Source organism: Prinia subflava, chromosome 3 (genome assembly GCF_021018805.1).
Source record: "Prinia subflava isolate CZ2003 ecotype Zambia chromosome 3, Cam_Psub_1.2, whole genome shotgun sequence".
NCBI classification, from domain to species: Eukaryota; Metazoa; Chordata; class Aves; order Passeriformes; family Cisticolidae; genus Prinia; species Prinia subflava.
In genome coordinates, this window is record NC_086249.1 from 23,693,663 (window position 1) to 23,714,839 (window position 21,177).

The 21,177-nt window shown below is 39.5% G+C and overlaps 1 long non-coding RNA gene across 2 annotated transcripts in view; it reads right to left on the bottom strand.

Annotated features, from left to right (window-relative positions):
- Positions 1–20,566: 20,566 nt before the first annotated feature.
- LOC134548589 (uncharacterized) overlaps positions 20,567–21,177 on the bottom strand; it is a 44,994-nt gene continuing 44,383 nt past the window's right edge. For both annotated transcript variants that reach the window (XR_010079814.1, XR_010079815.1), the window contains exon 3: positions 20,567–20,789. This is a non-coding gene — a long non-coding RNA (uncharacterized LOC134548589). The remainder of the gene's footprint in view (positions 20,790–21,177) is intronic.

The window sequence follows — 21,177 nt, forward strand, 5'->3', positions numbered from 1 at the left end:
AGAGTGAAAACGAAGTGAAAAGATCACAAAAGGGCTAGCAGTTACCTCCATCCTTATCTCTGCATGTTTAGAAAAGAAAATGTCTGCGAGAACAAAATGTCAGACCTTAACTTTTTTTTTGTCTTGTAGACCATTACAGAGAAATTGTTTTATTTTGTTCCCCTTTTAAATAATAAGTTGTCTCAGGATCTCCATTTTCTGAGTCACATTAATTGTGGTACCCTTCCTTCACATCCCTGCAGAGAGTACTCTGCATTCAGAGACAGTGGACAAGACAGGTTGTAATAGAGTAGATCTTACTATATGTTTTCCACTAGAGTAAATATTTGTATTTCAACTGAAAAGCTGGTTTTATACACTATATGCAATTATTTTTAACAAATAATGTGCTTTTCTGCTGTCAGTATTATTCACACATGGCCGTCACAGAAGGACTACCAAGGCAGTCACTAAGCTGAATTATGAAGGCTGCTGGTATCCCATAGCTGCTAGCAACCAGAATATTCAAAAGCAGAGTTCATAACTGTCTTAAGACTCAAAATATGTCTTCTGTGTGGTAACATAGAAGTACTCATACACGAACCAGAGAATAAGAGACTTCAAGGCAAGTACCAAGAAGTTTCCATGAGGCACTCAGGCAGGAGGGTAAAGAATTGGATGCTGGACCAATTCTTATGTCTCATGGCCAAGAAAAAAGTTGTAGGTAGCAAAATAAAGTTTTCACGTCAGATTGGTCAACTGGGTATCAAGATTCAACGCCAGCTCCAGAAGCTGCATGATTTCAGAGAACATGTTCATCTATCTCTCTGCAGAGCAAAGCAGAGTGACTGATATGAGCAAGCTTTCATCATGTTAACACTATGATCTGCAAGATTAATCTGTCCTGACTGTCCTACCAGGAGAGCCACAGTGGCATGCATGTTACATACCCTGTATTCACCCCCAGTGAATGGGTCACTAAGGCAGGATTCAGGTCATTGCTGAGCCTTTCGTTTTTTAACCAACTAAAAGCATGGGAGTCGAATACACTTGGTAAATCCTCTCAAGCCACCCTGAAAATCTCAAGGATAAAAAGACCTTCAACTTTGTTTTGCTCATTCCGTTGTTTGCACTTTTAGACTCCTTTGGGGTTTCCATATCTTTCCTTCCTTTTTGCAATGTTTGCCATAAACCAAGAACCATACTCAAATGTTAGAAGCTAGAAGCAGCTTTTTAACGAGCTATTGAGAATGAAATGAATAATTTAAGATTTACAATAGCTTTAAATTGGTTTTGCTTGTTGTAGGGTGTAAACTTCATTACAGAGGGGGGATTTATTTGCTTTCTGTTTGCTTGCAATGAAATGATACAAAATCCTGTCTCATATTTTCTTTGTGTTAATTGGGGATTTAACTGTTGCTTCCTCTGCTTACAGTGATGTACATCAAAGCCCTTAAAATCCATTTTAATTGTGCTGAGTGGATTTGGTCAATTACACTAGTAATCTTTCTATTAATAAGCATGTGAAAGGAAGACTGTTCTGTATGTAAATTAATAGAGCTAATCAGTTGTCCTCCCTTTGTAATACATTTGGCAGTACTTCAATAGGAAGTAAAAGTTTTTGTGTGTATGCCCAGGATCATGTTTTTGCAGAGATAAAACTGAGGTTATTTCCATATCCTTTTAAAATGTCCGGAATTTATCTGGTCACCACCTAAATATCAGAATATGAGGGCTTTGGCTTGGAAGAATCCTCAGAGTGGCAATTGTAATGACTATACATTTTGGAAGTTGATCAAGACAACTCTTTTTTGCTACATAGAACTTACCAGCCGTACTTATGATAAGACCTTATAGCTTGGTCATGACCAAGGCAAACAAGAAGACAATTTCTGGCCATGTCTAAGAAAAGACAAAAAGACAAAAAAAAAAAAAAAAAAAAAAAAAAAAAAAGATCCCAAAAGACAACATGAGGGACAGACATTATCTTGCTCAATGTAAGTGAGTCTCCTCACTACTACTATTACTACTACTACTACTACTACTACTACTACTACTACTACTACTACTACTACTACTACTACTACTACTCAGTCATGAACTTTGCTTTTACCATACAAAAGGTAGTTTTAGAAGACACATGGTGTAGTTTATTAAATACTAGTAAGTAGTATTTCTGTGATACCTTTGAACTTGACTGGACACCAGGTGACCACCAAAGCCAATCTACCTCCTCAGCTGGGCAATGGAGAGAACATGTAACAAAAGACTCAACAGTCAACATAAGGACAGAGTAACTCACTAGGTACCATCCAGCCAAAACAGACTGAGCTTGGGGAAAACAGCTTAATTTAATACCAATCAGAACAGGATAGTGAGAAATCAAACCAAACCTTAGAAAATGTTTTCCCCTGCTCTTCCTGGACTTAGCTTCACTCATGATTTTCTCTACCTCTTCCCCACCAGCAGCACAGAGAGGTGGGAAATGAGAGTTGCTGCCAGTTCATCACATGTTTTTACTGCTCCTTCTTGTTCCTCAGGGGGAGGACTCCTCACAGTCTTCCCCTACTCCAGTGTAAAGGTCTCTTCCATGGGAGAGACCTGCACACATTCCTCTGAGTCCTTCTAAAAGACTACACTTTGTGTGGCACAAACTGCTCCAGCACAGACCTCCACAGGCTGCAGGAGAGTCTCTGCTCAGGCAGTGAAGCACTTCGTCCCCTCCTTTTTCACTGACCTTGGTGCCAGCAGACTCATATTTCGTGCCTTGCTTTGTCTGCAGAATTTTTTGTGCAATTTTTTTGCCCCTTCTTAAATATATTATCCCAGAGGTGCTCCCACCATCACCAACGGGCTTTGCCTTGGATAGTGGATCTATCTTGGAGCCAGCTGACATTGGCTCTGTTGGACATGGGGGAAGGCTCTAGCAGTGTCTCACAGCAGCCAAGCCTGTAGCCTCCCTGCTACCAAAACCTTCCTACACAAATCAATACATTCTCACAAAGAAGTCATTTGTTAGAAGTTTCTGGGATGCTCCTATAAATCAGAAAATCACCACAGGACAAAATACTGTTAGCTCATGGGGTGAGCAGGTCAGTGACACAAGACAGGAAGACAGGCAGACTGAGGACTGGAGTCAGTATTCAAGTACTAAATGAAATATGGTAGGTACTAAGAGAAAAACTTTCTGCATTTAAAGATATCTCTCACTGAATTCAATGAGAACATAATCCAGCTGAAGTGCTTTCAGAAATTCTCCTTTTAATCTCTCCATCTCTGAGTGGTGGTTTCTCAGAATCTGGAGGTATAACAGGAGCATCACTTTTTCTGGGCCCTCCTTTCCCCACACAACTCAAGCTCTCTGACTACAGCTTCCCAGGATGGGATTTCATTGTCTAAAAATAAGCATTTATATGCAATTGTGGGGTCCTGAGATTTTCAAGACACCAACATGACTTTTAATGAAAGACATGACAATTAATGAAAGACTTAACAAGGCACTTGCACTGCTCTGTGGAGGCAGCTGCAGGCTGGGCAGGACATCAGATTAACCGCCTATGCTTACACAATGAAATTCCATCCTTCTTGCAGCCATACAGACTGTCTGCCAGTAATATCCACTTATCTCTGTTAACTGCAGAGCAAAGAACAGGAATGAGGTGAGATGGAAACAACTTTTTTGGTTCTAGACAAAGTCTAATGATTTCACCTACAGTTGCTTCTTGCACAGACATGCATTCAGGATATATTGGACATAATGTGTACAAAATGTGCTGCTGATCTGTCTGGGCATCCTATGTGTCTCATACATCAGGTTACAGGTACTAAACTGTAATTCTATCACAGCATAGCCAAAGGTAAAAAAACAAACTTCAGATTCTGCTCAGGTTGATTCTATGGACAGAAAACTAAGACATAGCTACTTGACAACTTGGTTGTGGGACAACTCAGAGCATGATACTTGTAGCTGCAGTACTATGATCTTACCAGGAGTTTAAGTCTAAATTTCTGAAACAGAGGAAAATCAGGACTCATTTAATTAAAAATTAAAAAGAGGGAGATGCAAGGGACCTAAGTTATAATTTCATATATGATTTAAATGTCTTGTTAGATATCTGGACACTCTCCAGTACTGAACTTGCTTCCTGCTCATGTTAATCATTTCTGCAAGAAAAAACATTAACAGATTATAAAAGCTGTATCTCTGCCATTTTCAGGGTAATGCAAAACATTGGCACACTGTTGAGAGTCTATACCTTATCTTCTATTGACATGCAACCAATGTGAAAGAATGTAATTTTCATTCGGTCAGAAAACGTTAAGCAGACGGTGAATTGGGGAAGACAGGTTCTGCTGCTCTCTTTTTAAGCTCACAGACTGCCTTCTCGTATACAAACAGGCTTGCAGTTCTTCCATTTAAATTCTAAGCAGTCCTTATTTCTGGTCAGATTCACTAAGGTGCTGAGTATGCACAGCTTCTGCCAAGTCCACTGAGACACATTGTTTAGCCAATCTACTTCACTTGTGGGCTTCCTGAAATATCTTGTAATTCTGTAACTCCAATTTTAGAGGCAGCTAAACTCATCAGAGTTAATCAAATCAGCAATTTGCACAATAATCTGCAAAACCGATGAGGGAAGGCTAATGGTTTACTAAGTCAATAAAAATTGCTGCCCATCCTATTGTTTTATTTTCAAAAGAGATTTATTAAAAGATTTGCTGATCGTGACCAGTGCTTGACAGATAACTCTCTACTTTCATGTCTTCTTAAAAAGGTATAACTTTCAATAAACCACAGCAATGTTATAGTTCAGCTTATGCTATGAAACAAAAACAAACTCCTACTGGAGTAGTTTTGCTGTAGGAGACCTAATTCTAAATAGAATTTTCTCAGAATATAAAAGTTTAAAAAAAAACCAGCAAACCAAAACTCAAAAAAGTAGCAGACTCCTGAAGCAGAGAAACAAAATGAAAATAAGTTATCTGCAGAGCCCAGTTCCCCTGGATGTTAATTTATTTGATGTTATTCAGGAGGAACAGCAGCCTCCTGAAAAAAGCAGTCAGTAATAGCACCACATTCATGGATTTTGAGCACTGATAGCAAGCAGTGACTGAGTTAACACATAATTATAAAGATAATATTATCAAGCTCAGTCAAGCCTGATAAGCAGTTGGGATTCTGTTCAGGCCATCAAGATGAATTTTAGGATCCTCTTCACTCAATTTCCCTTTCCTGTTACTGTGGTTGATTTTACTGAAGTTAAACTACTGTAAAACTAGGCTCATGCAGAGCAAGTTAGGCCTCAGTATCATTGTTTCTCCCTGCAATAATTGTTTCCATAATTGTTCTTGTCATTGTAGTAGATGATCTGCACAGAAGAAGCCAAAAAAAAAAAAAAAAAAAAAAAAAAAAAAAAAAAAAAAAAAAAAAAAGGTTGTGTCCTTTCCTGCTACTTTATAAGGCATGATGATAGCTCCATAAAATTTTATTGTGTTACTATACCAAGACTATAATACCATTGTCATACTTTATTATCACACCAAGAGCTGGAAGTTCAACTCAGACAAATTCAACATTGAAATAAGATGTAACTTGCTACCACTGAAGGCAGGGAAACATAGGAATGATTTGTTGTGAGGGCTAAAGATACAGAAGGAAAATAGAGGCTCTTCAGTGTTGTTCTCTTTCGCAGTTAGCAGTTTGTCACTCCAGTTCCACCACAGCTCTGTGCACAATAATCCTTCTTTCTGGAGCACTCCTGTAGGAGCTATGCCAGTCATCTGCACAATGTTACCAATTAATCTATTCATACTGCTCACCCGAGTCAGAAAAAATTCTCCATTACCTCAGTATAGTTGAGAGCTTGTAGAGAGTTTGGCTTTTGTCTGCCTCATGAGGTACGTTTTGTCAGCTGAAATGAGACATTTTTAACCTAGTGGTTTTGGTGTCCTTAAGGTCTTTTGGCACTATCATCAGCTAGCATCTCCTGTTTTGTAAATGTGATTTATATTTGCCCAAACAAAAATGTTTGGTTTAACTGAAGCTGAATAAAAGTAATGGTTTGTGACAAATTATGGTGTAAAAAGTCCCTTACAGACTTAAATGTTGTGAATATGTCCAAATGTTCTGCTTGTGAATTCGGTTTATGTGGCCAGGTTTTGGCAGTGTAGGGACTGATGGAGTGGTTTCTGTAAGAAGAGATCAGGAGCTGCCTCCATGTCAGGCAGAGCCTGCTCCATTTAGTTCCAAGACAAACCCAACACTGGCCAAAGCCGAGCCCATCAGCAACCCTGGTGATGCCTCTGAGATATTGAAGAAAGGGTGGAAAATAGAGTACAGCAGCTGTGAAAGAGGCGAGTGAAGAAAAAATGAGAGAGAGAAAACTCTGCACACTCCCAAGACAGTGAAGGAGAAGACAGGAAGTACTCCAGATGGAGTACTGGAAGTACTCCAGGGGCCAGAGCAGAGATTCCCTGCAAACCAGTGGGGAAGCACATTCCCTTCCTGCAGTGCAGAGCACCCACACTTCAACCCATGGGCAACCCCATGTCCTGGCAGGTGAATGTGCCTTGAGAATGCAGTCTGTGGAGAGCCCGTGCAGAAGGAGGCTCCTGGAAAGGGCTGCAGCCCATGGAGAGAAGCCCATGATGGAGTAGGTTTTCAGCAAGACCTGTGACCCTGTGGGTATCCACACTGGAGCAGTCTGTTCTGAAGATATGCAGCTTATGTGAAGGAACCACATGGAAACACTTCCTGAACAACTCTCTCCCTTGGGAAAGAGCCTACTCAGGAGCTGGGAAACAGTGTGAAAAGGAAGGAATGATCAAAGCAAAGTGTTATGAACTGACCATAAATCCCAATCCCCATTTCTGTCCCCATTCCCTACTTCCCTGTTCCTCCTCAGAGAATAGGAAGGTGAAATGGCAGAGCTGGAAATGAAGGAATCAATTTGAGCCTAGGAACAAGGAAGAAGTGTCTGTAAGCTGACTTTAGTTTAATCTCTTTTTCTCACCATCCTACTCTATTTTAACTGGCAATAAATTAACTTAATCCTTCCCAAATTTTGCCCACGCTGGTAATGGTTGGAAGGAACCTGAAAGATCATTTAGTTCCAGCATAAGCACCATGGGCTGGATACTACCCACTAGACCAAGCTGGTCAGGATTCCATCAAACCTGGCCTTGAACACTTCCAAGGATGAGGCAGTCACAGCTTCTCTGGGCAACCTGGGCCAGTGCTTTACTACCATCTGAGTAAAATTTTCTTCCTAACACTTAAACTAAATCTCTTATCTTTTAATTTAAAACCTTACTAGGGAAAAACCTTGAAAAACTCACAACAAATGGTAAAACCTGGACTCCTCTATTCTACAACATCTGATGGAAAGATACTACCTTGTTTCCACATGGTACAACATCTCTAATGCCAACTCATTGCTTCCATTTTCACAGTGGAAGCTGATGTTACGGTTTCATCCTCAGATGCTTTGCTGCCAAGAAATCCATTGTCGTGGTTGGGGGGGGAGGTGAATTTTTTCCAGGGGGATGTGGGCAGTCCAATCAGTGATCAGCTTTTCTGCTAGCACCTGGATTGGTCACTCGGAGGTTTGGACACGCCTCTGAGGACACAAAGAGTTAAAAGCAGGAGTCTGGGGGGTTCGGTCTCTTTTTCAGATCCTAGTTTCAGCAGAGGGACGTCTCAGGCCTCCTTCCCCTGCCCGGCCACGAGGCTGGGTGGGGGAGGGGAAACACGTGGTCGGCTCAGGTAAGCCGGAGCCCCCCGGGGGGGGGGAGAAGATAAGGGACAGGACTGGAACTGAGCTGCCCCGTCCAGGATGGAGGGGTGGAAAACTGTGGAAGTGCCTTCTGTGTGTGCTCACCCCCCTCCTCCCCCCCAAACTCCGGGAGAAGGTGCCCAGCCACGTGGGGGTTTGCGGAGCCTGGGAGTGCCTCCGTCTGCAGCACCCTGCTGAGAAGAAACTGTTAACCCTTGCTTAGTAGAAAGAAACTTTTCTTAGACATTGATTCTCATGACTGGTAGTTTTCGGAGAGAGGGAAGCGGCCTGGGACCGAGATGATAAAGCATGATTGGAAGGAACTCGATGGAAGAATGAGAGGAGTAGCCTTTTGAGCTGGAATTCTCTTGCATAATGTCAGCCATGGACTGAACTTAAGTCTCTTTTGAACATAAACTGCATTTTGGGTGGATACAGCTGCCCCTGCTTTTGCTACAGTGACTGGCACTTTGAAGAGTGGAGCGAGCAGAGAAAAGAGGGGGAGGGTGAGGTGGCACCCTCTGCCCTCAGGGCAGACCTGCTCCTGGAACCCCGGCCCCTGGGGAAAAAGGGGAGAGCTCGGCATGCAAGTATCCTTAAAAGAGCCCTGTATGCAGTTTTCAGCCTGTGGACAGCGGTGAGAGCGCTGGACATAGGAAAAAGAGAGTGTCACCCTGGCAGACCTCTCTGGGCGGTGCCACGGGTGACATGGGAACACATAAGGGGTGGACCCGTGTTTTCTGAAGAACAGTCTGTGGTGCGAGAGAGACTCCTCTCTCCCTTGCTGAATTGAAGATTAGTTTGTTTTTTGAGTGGTGATTGTTTGATCTAAAACCCAAGGGTTGGTCTGTGAAGAGTGATGGGTGGGGAGGTAGAAACTGGGAGAAGAAATGTTCTAAGAAGTTTTTATTTCTGTCTCTGTGTGTGTTTAAGAGTATTTCTGTCCCTGTTCTTATGTAATTAATAAAGTTTTGGTGGGTTTTTTTTTGTTTTCAAGATTTAAGCCTGCTCTGCTCTGTTCCTGATCACATCCCACAGGAGTTGTTAGAGAAAAAACATATATTCATGGGTGCACTAACATCTGGCCAGTGCTAACCCATGACATCCATGTAGCTGAGCAAAACTAGATTATTTGGAAAAAAAAAATGCTATCATTGGAAAATAAACCCCCGAAATAAACAGTTAGAGTGTCACCTTGATATATCTAAAGAGAAGTGCAATGGGCACAATAAAAGCATGGTAGCTCCTTGCTTTGCAGTTACCCAATAGCATTCAGTTCCAAACCAAAAAAAGTCTGAAAGTGTATCAGTGATGTAGCCCTGTGAAAAATATTCTGCCCTGTGTGGTAGCCACGCTCCTGCTTCACCTCTCACAAAGATACAGGTCCCTGATACTCCCTACTTGTCCCCATTCCACCTGTCAATATTATTCTGAAAGCTGAGCAAATTCAAAAGCACTCAGTTCCTAAAGTCTATATGGTACCTTCTTTTGCACAATAAAGAGCATTTTTGATGTATGCAAAAAGAGCAAGAACAAAACAAACCTTTCATCTTCTTCCATAAAAGCCGCATTATAACTTTTTTTCGCGTCCCTTTTCTTTTTACCCCTCTGCAGTCCCTGGAGCATCAGCACAGTGTTTTCTTCGTAAACAGATCTCAGACTTGAGAAGTCACTGTTAAGAATGAATTAGCCCAGATGTACAGAGAGCACTGTGGTCATCAATAGTTCTTTCTATAAGCCCTCAAGGCTCTGAACTGCTGATAATAAAGGAAATCAGGGGGAGAAAAGATTACACAGTAAATAAATCTGACTAGTACTATGAATTTAATTGTTGGCCAGCATAATTAACTGAATGAAGCGATGCCTCAGGCATGGAATGATCTGCCACACAATCCACGCTCACCCTACTGTATTTGTCTGTCTGTAGCTAACATTTACAAAACCCACTAAATCATAGGTGACAGTATCTAATAGATTTGTCAGCCTGAACAGTTTTTCTTCCAAGGTAAATGCAGAAAATTCAATTCACTTTAGAATGACAAAAACCTCACAGTTTTGAAGTTTCTGGCATTTCCAGTTAAATATTAACAAGCACTGTAACCAGCTTGAGCAACAGGATAAATGAGAAAATATTAATACAAATGTCTGTGGTTTAGATATTTATTGAAAATTCAGCTCAAATTGCTTGTGGAGTTTAATAATATTTTTAACTGAAGAGACTATATTTCACAACTCTCTTCCTTAAACCATTTACTTTTTTAAACACAGATCATCAAAATACTTTAAATAGTCAAAATAGCAGCTTTGAAATAATTCAAACCATTTTACTTAATATAGTGTCTTGTTCCCCAAGACATTAGGCCCTGTCGATGATTCTGTTGTTTAATAATACCCCACAGTGTCTCAGCAGTGGGCATGAAAGGGATCTGTAAAGGAATAAATATTACTATTCACTTTAAACAGAGAGACAAACTGAGGCAAAGTGCCTTGATAGGGAGACTTGTTCGCTAAGCAGATCCAGGAAAGGGAAACAAATACCTGAATTTCAGTCTAGGAAATGATCGTAGATATCAAAAAGATGACTGGTGAGGCAGTTCTTTTAAAAGTAAACATTAAATTCAGAAATAAAAAATTCTATCTTTTCAGTGGAAAAAGAATATGAAGTGCTTGGAAAGATGGAAGGCTTCCTGGCTGGCAAGCTGCCCAGAGTAAAAGGACCTGAGGGAGCTGGTCAGCAGTGGTTGACCCTGAGCTAAACTGTGCCCAGGTGGCCAAGAAGGCCAAAGGCATCCTGGCCTTTATCAGGAATAGTGAGGCCAGCAGGACCAGGGCAGTGACTGTACTCAGCACTGGAGAGGCCACACCTCAAATCCTGTATCCCTCACTACAACAAAGACACTGAGGTGCTGGAGCATGTCCGGAGAAGGGCGGCAGAGATGTAGAAGGGTCTGGAGCACAAGTCTGATGAGGAGTGGCTGAGGGAGCTGGAAGTGTTTATCCAGGAAAAAGGAGGCTCAGGGGGGACCTTAGCACTCTTCTACAACTGCCTGAAAGGAGGCTGTAGCAAGTTAGGGGTAAGCTTCTTCTTGTGGGTAAGAAGTGCTAGGACAAGAGGAAATGGCCTTAAGTTGGACCAGTGGAGGTTTAGATTGTATGCCAGGAAAAATTTCTTTATGGAATAAGTTGTAAAGCATTGGAACAGCATGCCAGGGAAGTGGTAGGGTCACCATCTGTGAATGAAGAAAAGAAAAATGAAGTGACAATCTTTAAAGTGGGAGAAAAACAAGAACAAGGAAGCTTTAAGTCCCAAGAAAGTACCATCATAAATAAACTCTTTGTAAATACTTAGATGAGAAGAGAAAGACCATTTTTTCTTTTACAAACAGGTAATTTCTCTTTACATAGAGGGGGGAAAGCAACAGATAACCTAAATCTTCATTCTAGCCTGACTCTTGCTCTTTCATGTACTGTTCTCAGAAGAAAGCTTAGGAAAGGTCTGTAAATTTGGTATAAAGGTGCCAGGAAAGTAATATCTGAAGAGTAGCTATCAAGGGTGTGCCTTTAAAGTGGAATGATGCAAAAGATGGAGTTCCTGAGGAGTTTATCTTTAGCCTAATACACTTAGGTGTCTGCTCAAAGGAATATAGACTGTGTTTACTAAATACACAGATGACTCTAAGCTGCAAATACATCAGAAAACAGAACTGAAATTCCAAAGGGAGAAACTGTTTGGAGAAAAAAAATAAAAGAAGACCAGTTGCAATTTAATGAGAACAATTAGAGAACATAAGTATAACCAACCAAATAAAAACAGATTGGAGAAAAGATGGCTTAGGTAACCAATACCTGAGAAAAAGATGTGGGATTCTGGTGGATCAACACTGTCAGTGTATGTGTGCATGTTGTAGTGAAATAGCTGCACTCTAATACATGCTACACAATGTACATGGGTTATCACTTCCACTACCCTGCTGACAGAATCTCTAATGAAACCTTGTGTTCGGTTCTGAGTATTGAAAGTCAGGAAAAGTATGTGGGAATTAGAGACTGCTGGGGAGAAAGCACAAAGTTCTTAGTGGTCTAGAACTCATGATCTATATGGAAATATTGATGCAATAGTGATTTTTTCTTGTCTGGAGTAAAGAAGACTGACAACATCATAAAGGTTCTCAAAGCCTGGAAGTCCTGTAAATTGACATGATATTCATGATACATGGGACACAAATTAAAGGCTGAAACTGCAACCTGAAAAAAATCATTTTAGACACTTCCATAGGAGCACTGGAGCAGATTTCCTGGCAGCTTTTGGAACCCCCACCATCCGACCATTCTAAGAAAAAAATTACACAAACAGTCATCAGAAAGACACAGGAACAGCTGACTAAATCTTGAGGCAGGTGAATGGACTATTGATTTTCTGCAATTCTTTTAAAGGGTTATTTTTTTGTGACTTTGACATGGGAGAATTCTTATTTAGAAGCTTACAAAGGTTAATATTAATGAGAATTTTTGAGACTCCAGTTCAGTATGAAAAAAATCAGACTGTGAGGTTTTTCTTCTTCATCTCATAAGACAAAGATTATATTACAAGTATCACCATCACAATCAAAAATTCATATAAGAATAATTATTTTCAGCATAGTTCTGTGACTATTGGGATGGACACTGAATATCTGGCTACTGATTTTCTTTCCCAAGGAACACTGGTGAACCCTTGAAAGTGCATCCTCATTGAACCCAGAAAAGCAGCAATTGTATTTGAAGCATTGCAAGTTCTTAGAATTATGTTGTTTCATTTCACTATGACAATTTTGCTTGTGATAACAAAATGATCTCTTGGTTCCTGGATCAAGATCTCCATGTGAAGTCTCCTTAGATGTCAGACCTCATGAATTTTTAGTGGCAAGAAGCTAATGGCTCCTGAGACCTGGAAAATGCAAATCTATTGGAAAATGGAGAGTCTGAGACTGATGCTGATCACATACTTCTCTTACTTGCTCCCACGTGAGACTTCACACCTCAAATAAGGCTCTTGCTGTTCTGCTGTCATTGTGCCTTGATTTAGTCAGTCACAATAATATCCTTTCTTTTCATGCCTATCTATTTTCAGCTCCCTACACAATTTCTGAGCTTATTTGCAATAGGAGAAGGCTGTAAATTTAAAAGCTCTCCATTCCTGGGGTGTCTTGTACTGCTCTGACTACATAAAGAGGCTGAGTGCTTTGGGTTCTCAGGGAGAGCCAACAGCAATCAGCCACATGGAGATATTTTTATTATCATTCTCTTCCAATATCTGTCTATGAGTATCATACAGCACAGATGTAGGTCTAAAAATAAGTATTCCTGGCTGAAAATCTCTCTCATTGATAATCATGTATGGTTTGCATTTGAGGATTGTTTTTCCCCCTCTCTTTTCCCTTAAAGTAGAACTAAAGAGTGAGATTTGGTGCCAGGAATGGAAATTGGGCCAAATCCTTTCCCATGCTAGAACATATGCTTAAACTGAGAAGTACCACAGAATGCTGACAGTTTTAACCTCACCTGACGATATTCTCTTGCCATATGCATAATGACTATACATCCACAAAATCTAGCTAAAACTCTGATAAATTTGGGATGACTGGTGTAAGCAGTCTTGGAGGTCAGTGTCCTACACACTTCGAACAACACAATTGTGTCAAAATTTGAGTGATATGTTTACCTAGGCAACCCTTCAGGCAAGGAGAAGAAATGCAGAATTACAAAAGACAGGATAGGTTTAAATTTGATATTAGTGAGGAGGTACCTGCTGCAGGAATGTTATATGATTAGGAATGAATGAATCCACAGGAAATACAGAGAAAGATTTTCATGTTTTGTCTTTGCCTGTTGTTTCTTTGTGCTGTTTGAGATAAGATCCTTCTTCTACTGTACTTGGTGATGTAATTTCCTTAAAAAAAAACATCAAATGGAGCTTCGCTTGTGTCCAGAGATCACTGATAGATCAGCTGCGGAAAGCTGGAGCCAGGGCCAACTAGACCGCAGACAGAAAGCCTTCAGGTGTCGGTGAAGGCGAGTTCACTACAAAACTTTTGTCTTTCCTATCATTGTAGACGGATAAAATTGATCAGGAAGTTTGGACACAGAAAATGCCTATTTCTCTTTGTTGGCTGCAAGGCTGACAGGGGACAAAATCCATAGCTCAAGTGGAAGTACCTTACAAACTTCCTCCTTTGGATACCATCTGGAGGGCAGAAAAATGCTTGAGGCGCTGGGTTTGCAAGATTGGAAGTGGAAGATTACAAAGGGCTTTAATTCATGTAGGAAAACCAAAAAGGAGTATGATTTCGGAGTAAGTTCAAAATTTTATTAATGGGAAAGGAGAAAAACAAGCTACATGTAAAGCCAAAAACTTATTGTTACTATAATTGAAATCTTAACAAGCTAATCAAAGGGTTATTATTAGTCTATCTAAATGTATTTTAAAAATATTAAAAAGTGAAACAAATGAAAGAATACCACTATACAGAAAAGGTCTCAACAACAATAATAGACCAGCTAAGATGATTTTTAAAAGCATAGTCCCTATTCTCTACCCTTTTTCTTGGTATTACGTTCACTTTTTTGCTGTCATTCAGGGTTCATGGTTTCCATCTGGCCAAGGAAGGGGAAATGGGTGTAGAGCATCCCAAATCCTTCACTGGGAGAACTGGGATGATACTGCTGACGACTTCTTTCTGCTTAGGATTTGCTTGGGGTGTTTTTTACACCATATTTACACCTTGCTTTTTCTTTATTGGTTACCCTGTCCATGCTACATGCAGATTTCATACATAAATGCCATTTTACAGACATTGCGTATTTGTTTACAGTCCTCTTTGTTATTCCTAAATCCAGTTTGCCTGCCAAGATCTGAATTCCTTTAACTGACCATGGCTGATCTGTCTACAAACTTGGGGTTTCCATGTATGTCTGTACCTCATGTTAGCTAAACCAAGTTAAAACAAAGATGCAGTTAAGTCAGGACTAGTTCAGAAAGACCAGGCTTGACAAGGTTTCAATCCCATGGCCTTGCAAATTCACTGCAAGGTTTGTGATCTTTTATTAAGGAGGACAACACCATATTGCTTGGGTGCAGGGCTACATTTTCTGAACACCCTGCTTTTCAAAAAGTCCTGCACACTGCTTAAGCCAACTTGATGATAAATTATATTATCTCTGTTTATTATGCTTATATTGAAAGGATCCCCTTTTCCATATTGTACAGGCGGCATAAGCAAGGTATGTTGTAAATGCATCATCTCTTCTCACATTTAGGCAGTTTGTGTTCCTTCCAGATGAGCTGTAGCATGAGTCACCCATTACTGAGAACAGACACCAAGAGATCCAGTTTTACAGTCATCCATTCTAGAAGGAGCTGACAGTAATGCCCTTAGAATTCTCTGCACAACCTGCAGAATCAGACTTGGCATGCAAATAAACTTTGTAATATAACAAGGTCAACTTCTACTTCTTTTTAAAGATGAAGGGAGAGGGAGAGATCTTAGGAAATGAGTGACAGCACGAATACACACACACACACCAACCAGTGGGAAGTTCTGTGGTAGTTCCTGGTGAGTAGCTTTCCTCACTGCAATAACAGACATGTTTAAAAGCATAGACTTGAATTCAAAGAAGGTTGTTTTCCTAACCCTGACAGTATCTCTCTAATCTTTCTAGTATTAGATCCCCAGGGAAAGTGAAACCACTACAAAACCTGTATCACTTCAGGTCAAATAGCTCTCTACTGGCTGACCTTGGACTGTAGAACTCCTTCATTTGGCCTTCCATATGACCCCCAAAGTGGGCAGTTGAGCATTCAAGAGCTCCAGTCAGTGTCTGCTAGCAAACTCAACACTAAGATGTGTCTACTAATAAACTCAACACTAAGATGGACTGTGAAAACCGCAGAATCCGAACTCCAGCAGAATATTCCACTTCTCACTATACTGAAGTTACAGAATTTGTTTTAAATATATATATATATTGAAAAAAATTGTTACCAACTTTTCCTTGATCACTTACATCAATGTGATCACTAGAAATTTAAATTTGCAGGGTCTGTGTAGTACTAAACACTGACAGGTAACAAACAGCTCACCAGTGACTGCAGTCCAACAGTCTGCATATTTGTCAGATGATGCTTCCTCCTCACAACTATTTCAAAGAAAAAACTCATGTATAATGTGCTGCACTAAATAATTCTTTTAGCATCTAGAAATGCTGCTTTCTTATATTCATTCTCTCCTGAAAAAACAATTGCCTTCACTGATGCTACAGAATCTGTTCTTAGAAATTTGTTTTCTCATTTCAAGGTTTCCAACAGAATTTTTTATTAAACTGTCAGCTAGCTTGAATTTACTTTTCGGATTGGTACATGAACTTTAAAGAAACTTGACCATCACTCTGTAGTCAGATAATTTTGGCATGGATTTTTGAACATGACCTGTAACCAAAAAAAAAAAAAAAAAATTGGGATGCATTGCATCAAAGTACTCAAAAGGAAAACAAATTCTATCTACATTATCTCATCAGGATTGTCATAATATTTATCAAACTTGTGTCCAGCTCCTTGATTTTAGATATTTTCAAGAGAAACTGCAGCTGTGACATCCTGTCTTTCAGGATCCCTACTGTGAGTACAGCTGCTACAACAGTTTTGTAGGGTTGAATAAAGAACACCTTAGTGCCTTAATCTTTTGTCATGGAATGTAGAAGTGTAGTTCCTGTGCCTGAGATCAAGAACTGCAGTCAGGCTATGCAAGAGGAAAAAAAAAACCAATAACAAAATTTCAAATTCGAAAGCACAGAAGAAGAAATGTAGGGAAAAGAAAAATTTTGAGCTGCAAAATGTGAGAAGAAGCTGTCTCCCTGAAGAGAAAATTAAATTATTCAAATCCATGAGGCAGTTAAACCACTGGAAATAAAACAGAATGAAAAAAGAATTTTAATAGATTTAAAAGGCTTGGAGTTTTATACAACATTTTGCCATCATTTGCAGTCTCCTGCTGTCAGTTCAAAGGCACTTGGCCTTATTTCTTTAAGTCAACAAAGCACCAGAACTCACAAAGGTTACTGCAGTTCCTGAGCAAAATTTATAATGCAGTATTGTGGAGGAAGCTGACAAAGTGAAGAAATGGTTGAGATTTTGCCGTGACTGGCAAGCTGAAAAATTATAGAATTGAACAATTTTATGTACTATATAGATAGATGGGAAACATTTATGCTAGCTTTTTAGTCTATAACTGGCATGCCTGAATGAGGATCTCCTTTGTATCATTTTAAATCTCTAAATCCAAAGCCTGACTGTTACAATTAGTTTTTTTACCTGTACTGTACAGGGTAGCAGACCCACAGACACAAATTCACCAGTTCATGAGCTCAATCTGATTTTCAGGGCAACAAATACAAACCATAGGTTGTTTGGCACCACAGTTTTTGTGGGATTTGTTTTGTGGGCTCTGTTTTGTAGGGGGAAGAAACTTAGAAATCTGCAGAACGGGTCATAAATTACATGAATTGTTCTAGAAGCATATTTCTTGATTTCCACTTTCTCAAAAACCATATTTTCTCCAATTTCTGCAGTTTTTCCTTCTTCCTTCAGCAGGTGGCCAGAAAGTATCTGTCTTGTGATCAATATACAAGCATCCACTCCGCTTTTAAAGTGTTTAATACCTTTCCTTATACAAGAGAAAGGTGTACATAAGGGAATTAAATTATGAGGAATCCTAGTACAATGTTTCAAATGTCCATCCATGCATCCATCCATGCATCCATCCATCATATAGAGGAAGATGCTTATCTCATGGTCATGGGGTTGATACAGCTTCAGTATCAGGATGAAGCTGATGGATGTTGCCACCAAATCAACTGTGTTCTCCTCTGGTAACTGAACTTAATCACAGATCTTGGTAGTGGCTGCTCACAGCTGCTCATAGCTTCCTAAACTGAAAGATATCTCCTGATCATGTGCTGGAGAAACAATTTCAGTTTGTATTGTTCAGGAGCCTCTGAAAAGCTTTTGATACCTAACTATATTGCCTAGTACAGAATGAAAAATCACTTTAGTAACAACATTTTGAAATACCCATCTCAAGACACATTAAAAGCACTATACAGTAACACAGTATTTCTGTTGCCATGAGACATATACCTGAAGCTCTTAAGAATGCTACATGCTGCAATAATCATGTTCTTTATGTCTTCACTAGAATAGTGGGCATTTAAAGAATCCTTTCTAATGGCTTTAGATCTGTGATTTTATGTCTGTTTATTAGCATAACAAAACATTTCCTTACAAAGCCACTAGCTCTACTAAAGAGGCACCTTTCATAATTATTAAAATAATCAGTAGCAATAATACTCTCAACAGGAAATTATATTATTATTAAAAACAGTGCTCAAAACAGTTTTTATGCCTCCTTTTTACATAAATTCCATGCAAAGATCTCTAATTTTGTACTTTTGTTTATCTCCCACCTTTCAGACTGTCAGTCTATATGGAGATTTTGTTTTCTTAGTGCGTCCTTGAATCAGCTTACCCTCACCTGAAGAAAGCATCATCTTTCTCTTTTTTTTCTTTTCTTCTGTATCTTTGCCTTCTGGCTTGAAAACAACTTCCTAGTGTTCATATTCCCCAGCAATATCCCTAAAGGCCACAAGGCCATATTTTTGTAGGCATCATACAGATCACAGAGAGGGCTGGTGTTTTCCAAAACTGACACACAGTCTAAGTAGCTTTAACAGAAAGTCTGTTTTTCTGCCCATTTTGTACATAGGGAACTGGGACAAAGAGTCAGTAATACTTAAGTACAATCTTAAATGGTATTTCTACATCTCTATCCCATTTAAAATTAGTTTTGTGTCTGAAGAAGGGAGCACATACTCCTTGATAAAGTAACAGAAAGTTAATATTAAACCAGATTTTATCAATTATTCCACAACTAATGCCTACCTATAGATCCTGAGCTATTGGTATTACCATGGTTTACACAGGCCATAGGGTCAAATTAAACTTATTTCAATAAACACTCCCTTGGGAACACACATAAAACTATTTCCCACAGCTCTTTACAGATTCCTAGTGTCATCCAGTGGTCTGGAGATCACCTGTGGGTTGTCTGCATCATCCCAAGCAAAATGAAGCAGCTGGAAATTCCCTTTAACAATGTAAGTAACATTCAGCTGTGGCTATAGCACACCTCTGAAAGAGCACTAATAACTAGACAATCATAGTAGTCCTGTGTGCTAAGGACCACATCAAAAGTCAGATTTTCTTTGGCTGTTAGTTCTCTTATAGGATTTTCATACCATGTTTCTTGTGTTAGTACAAAGGACTAACTCCTCAGGTTCTAGCTCCGTGATTAAAGATTGGAAACTTACCTAGGATATGGTGATATCAGTAATAAATTGAACCTTAATTTCTGATAAGGACCTCAGTGTACAGCTGAAGAAAAGTTGTTTTTCCAATGAGGGCTGAAAGTAAGTGTCTTTCAAAAAAAAGAAAACCGTCAATGGAAATAGGAAGCCAGAACACCCTGAAACCCTGGATATAGAAACTGATTGTTTCACTCATTCTAAATCTGCTCACATGGAATTTAACTGGGTGATGAGCTGAGCAACAGGATCAGCAAAAAGCTAAATACAGTTACTTATCCTTTGTCATCCTAAGGCTTGCCCCTTTTCTGGATGCCTATGTTAGAAAGGGGTCACTATGTAGCAAGGCTGACAGTGGATTCTTGATTTACTTGATATTTTGCAGTGGCCTTAAAATGGTTCAAGCAAAATAGTGTGTGCTCCTCTAGGCTCCCTTGCCCACTAAAGGTTAGTTTATAGTTTATGGTCTTGAACTATGAAATTTTTCAAGATTGTAATAGTTTTGAGAGAAATCTTGAAAATTCTGACATTTTGTATGCATCTAGTAATATACCCTTCTTCCAAAGGGAGTATTTATAAATATTTAGGTAAGATTGCAGTCATAATCTCCCAGTCCTATGGAAGCTCTTCTCCCTGCATTCTTGTCCAGGCTGTAGTTAAGATGTTTCAGAAAGGGTGACTAGGTTTTTATTGGTCCAAAACCAAAATGGGGATGCTTCTGAAATTATTTGGATCTCAATAAAGGAGAAGTTGAGGAGTCAGAGGTCAGACGTAGACAGTGTTGATGGAAACACAGAATGAATATTATGCTTGTATTATTTCACGGAAATGGAGAGAAGCTCGAACTAACTAATAAAATTATTATTCTATAATCCAACCCCCATACACACAGATAACAAAATTAAAACAGATTTTCTTCAAACGCTGGATGAAACTCTTAAAGAAGCATCTAGGGTTTAGAAAACTTAGAGATTTTGAAATTCTTTAAATACTGGCAAATACTCCAAATTTTCCAAAAGGATCATTGCAAAAGCAATATATTGATTGCATGTATGGGTGTAAATACTTTATCACTTCTTTGTAAAAGACCCTGCTCAATAGAGCTGATAAAATCAGTCAATTAACCTGATTAATTACCCCTTTCTTCCTGTTGGACAAGGATTCTTGAACATACTTTTATTTCTTATTCCAGTAGTTCAAACTGTTCTTTACAAACAACAAAAATGCATTCCCAGGGCAGCCAGGAACATATTCAAAGGTCACTGACAGCTCTTTTGAATATATTTTGAAGTGCAGTGAGTAAAAAAATGTTCTTCCCAATACTGGAAGGGGTCATTAACTAAGACTAGTTTAATGACCATTAACCATCATTAACTAACCCTTAACTACAATACCATGTTATTCATTTGCCAGAAGTACTCTGCAGCACTTAAAATGGGAGAAGAGAAAAATATAAACCAAAAATTGTCTCTGTAATAATACTCACGGCTGAATTTGGGACACAATCTGGTGTGTGTGTTGTACAGATACACAGCATTCCAAAAGTCTCACTAACCACAAAGGTTATTACGTTCACATTGGCCTCAGAAAAATCCCTGTTAAGAGTTCCTTCGGGTCAGAGCTTCTTCTCCCACAGAGGGCCTGTGGAGGAAAAAATTCCTGTTGAGGAAGAAATCTCAAGGGGAAGAGAGTTCATGGGTAGGAAATTTCTCACTGAGATTTTTTACAACTGCAGTATAAACTTAAGACCTCAACTTACAGTACGTGCTCCCCTAGGGTATCTACAGGAGTCACACATTTGATCATTTAATCCAACCCAGACCTGAACTCGGTTGTAATCTCAGTTTGTAAAACTGCACACGGTGGAATAAGGAGGCAAACAGAAATAATTCAATACATACGGACCTCTAGCTCCTTCTCACAGTTCCTCTTTAGAAGTGAGAAATGTTGGGATAGCTGAGGATGAAAAGATCCATGCACTGATCACCATAACAAACCTCTGGACTTGGATCTCTGTTCATGCACACCA